This window comes from Acinonyx jubatus, chromosome A1 (assembly GCF_027475565.1).
Source record: "Acinonyx jubatus isolate Ajub_Pintada_27869175 chromosome A1, VMU_Ajub_asm_v1.0, whole genome shotgun sequence".
In the NCBI taxonomy this organism is placed as follows: domain Eukaryota; kingdom Metazoa; phylum Chordata; class Mammalia; order Carnivora; family Felidae; genus Acinonyx; species Acinonyx jubatus.
In genome coordinates, this window is record NC_069380.1 from 82,683,213 (window position 1) to 82,686,877 (window position 3,665).

General features: G+C 43.2%; 1 pseudogene; it reads right to left on the reverse strand.

Moving 5' to 3' along the window:
• Positions 1 to 969: 969 nt before the first annotated feature.
• LOC113596268 (dynein axonemal assembly factor 5-like) lies at positions 970 to 2,297 on the reverse strand (annotated as a pseudogene).
• Positions 2,298 to 3,665: the final 1,368 nt, after the last annotated feature.

The window sequence follows — 3,665 nt, forward strand, 5'->3', positions numbered from 1 at the left end:
TCCCGTTAAAGCATAGATTTTTTTCTATGCCCCAGTACATCTAGGGTTTCTGTGGGCTTGTGGAAACTGGGCTTGCTGAAGTCACAAATTCATTGAGGTGGCCTGACCTGTCCATTATGGTGTCTGGACTCTGGTCTAGTCTAGACTTATAAGGTGGGGTGAGACTATAAACCATGTTGTTCTCTGATCCCTCTGACCTGAAGAGCTTTCCTGCAGCTTTCCCACCACTTGGTAGTGTTCTAAATTGCTTTTCAACCCATGAGTTTTCTTTTTTTCTGTGTCCAAGGGCAGGATTTGTTCTTGGGCCCTCAGCACTATCCCTCCACATTGCTGTCTACCAGTTTTGAGGTGGTATTTCCTTTTGTTGCCATGTCTCCATCTCTCTTACTATTCTCTTGCTGTTCTGTCTTTAATAGCTTTCAGTCAGCCCCCAGTTCTTCTTCAGGAGAAATTCTTCTATTAAGAAGTCTAATTTGCTGTATTCCTGGAGGAAGTGTGTTTAGAGTCTTACTGCATATCCATCTTGAACTGGAACTCTAAGATAAAGTTTCACTTTCATTCTTTTGTATGTGGATATCCAGTTTCTAACACGATTTATAGAAAATTATCCTTTTCTAATTGTGTATTCTTGGTTTCTGTGTCAAATATTACTTGAACATGCACATGGGTTTATTTCTGGGCTGTTAATTCTGTTCCACTTATTTATGCATCTGTTTTATTCCCGGTTCATACTATTTTGAATTTATCATAGACTGTAATATAGATTGAAATTGAAAAGCAGAATGCTTTGGGGAACCTGGATTAAGCATTCAACTCTTGCTTTCAGTTCAGGTCATGACTTCATAGTTGGCAAGTTCAAGCCCCACATTGCACTCTGCACTGACAGTGCAGACACTGTTTGGGATTCTCTCTCTCTCTCACTCTCTACCCCTCCCGCTCTCTTTAGAGGTGCTCAAAGCAGCAGCACACCTAAAACTGCACCCTCTCAGGGTAATCAAGGTACACGAGGAGCTCTATTTACAGGAACTGAGTGTTGCTTTTGTAGTAGGACTCACCGTCTTCCTTTCTGATACACACCAGCCAGGTGACCCAGATGGAGGTGCCACTAGCCTCATTTCATTGTAAAAGTCGTCCAAGAATTTTAGGAGCTCAGGATAAATCTTGATGAGCTTATCTGGATCAATCATATCAGGGGAGGTTGTTTTATTTATTTATTTTTTCCAGGGGAGGTTTTTAAAAGTATATTAATGATTTGGCACCAAATTACTCTCCATTATCAACATCTCCTACACTTCCCATATCTGCTAGTCTGACTGGACCCCATTGTTGATGAATGCCCAGAGTCAAGACACAGCCACAATGCGGGTGGCTGAGGCCATCTTTTCCACATGCCAGTGAATATTGGGGAGAGAGATGTCCTTTGTCAGTGTCGAGGTAGTGGTGAAAATACCATCAGGAGTCGACAGCTGGCTTTGCACTCAGCAGCACCTGCAACAGGGAAGAGAACATCAGGCACATCTGTGGTCTCCAGCCAGCTGGAGGCAGCTCCTGAGGACCTATAAGAGATGTGGCAGCATTTCTCCCAGTGCAGGGCCTGCATGGGTAACCACCACATTGAACCACGAAAGCTCTGTGGAGTGGTCAGTCCAGTGGTGGTATGATGCCACCAGCTACTCTGTGAGTTGACCCAAGTACTCTCAGTAGAGATCTCTGCTGCCAGTGGCATCCTGCATGGTGACCAGCACATCCATGGTATCCTGAACCTTGTCACCGAGGCCCATGACACCAAGAGAGCTATTATGGTCACCAGCACCTCCATGACTTGCATGGTGGACCCTCTGCAGTCTTCCTGATACAAGAAAACTGAAGTCCCCACACAGAGAAGAAGGTGCTGCCTGTAAAGGTGGTTTTCAGACCTTTGACAGATTTGGGACTGGGCCTGCTCTGCAATGATGACCTTCAGGTGGGGCTTGAGGCCCTCTGTTGGGCAGCCTCAGGTGCTGGAAGCAAGAACCAGGAGCCTGGAGTGGCAGGGTGACTTCTTCAGTGCAGACAAGATCAGCTTCAGAAACGCTTCTAGGCTGATGAATACCCTGAACAGCTCTGTGGATATGGTACAAGTTTCTCACCACTGCCCTCTTGTGGTTGGCACAGGTCTGGTGCAGGGTTCTGAGGGTGACCGACAGGTGCTGCATGATGTGGTCTTCCACAAGGAGAAATAGCAGCACTGACAGCAGCTGCACAGCCTTCTCTCTGAAGTAATACTTAAAACTTGTCACTTTAAACCCAGCTACCATTATGCCTGGACCTGACCATCATACATCTATGTTAAAACATGACTGCTCAGAGATTATTGATCTTATTTATTGTGACCAGATTTTAAAAATACCCCTATTGAAAATGCAGATGATAATTGGTTTACTGATGGCAGTAGCTTCGTGGATAACGGAGAGAGAAAAAGCTGGATATGTTATAGTTTAATTAAGATCATTGAGGCAAAAGCCCTCCCAATAAATACTTCTGCTCAAAAGGTTGAATTAATAGTACTTACCCGTGTTCTTCAACTGGCAAAAAAAGCCTAAAAAATAGTATTTATACTAACTCCAAGCATGCTTTTCTGTTGCTACATGCCCATGGAGCAATTTAGAAAGAAACGGGATTGTTATCAAGCCATAATTCTCCAATCAAATGTGAGCCTGAAATTATTCTTCTGGAGGCTATACACCTACCTACAGGAGTAACTATAATTCACCTCAAAGGACACCAAAAGAATATGACTTTAGAATCTAAAGGAAACAATTTGGCAAACTTTGCAGCCAAACAGGCAGGACAAAATAAATATTAAATCTTATACCAGTCTTAATTCCAATACAGTCCATAACTCTAGTCTATTCAGACCATGAAATTTTCATAGCCCAGGAACAAGGATATTCAAAAAATGTGCAGGACTGTTTTTTAATAATGAGGAAAAAATCTTTTTTTTTTCTTTAAGTTTATTTATTTATTTATTTATTTATTTATTTATTTATTTATTTTGATGGGGTCCCTGGTGGCTCAGTTGGTTAAGCATCCGACATTGCCTCAGGTAATGATTTCATGGTTTGTGAGTTCAAGCACCGCATTGGGCTCTGTGCTGAGAGGTAAGAGCCTGGAAGTTCTCTGTGTCCAAGATTCTGTGTCTCCTTCTCTCTCTACCCCGAACCCCCTTGCATTCTGTCTCTCTCAAAAATAAATACACATTAAATGTTTTTAAGTTAATTTATTTATTTTTGAGAGAGTGAGGGGGGCAGGGGCAGAGAGAGACAAGAGAGAGTGTATCTAGCAGGCTTCTTGCTGTCAGCACAGAGTTCAATGCGGGGCTCGCTCTCATCAACCATAAGATGGTGACCTGAGGTGAAATCAAGAGCCAGACGCTAAACTGACTGAGAAACCTAGGCACCTCATGGGAAAAATCTTTATGCCCCCAAATAACCAATTGAAGATAATAAAGATTTTATGCCAGGGTACTCACTTGGGCAAAAATTCTTTAAAAAATTTAATTAAAAATATATTTGATGGAGGGGCGCCTGGGTGGCACAGTCGGTTAAGCGTCCGACTTCAGCCAGGTCACGATCTTGCGGTCCGTGAGTTTGAGCCCCGCGTCAGGCTCTGGGCTGATGGCTCAG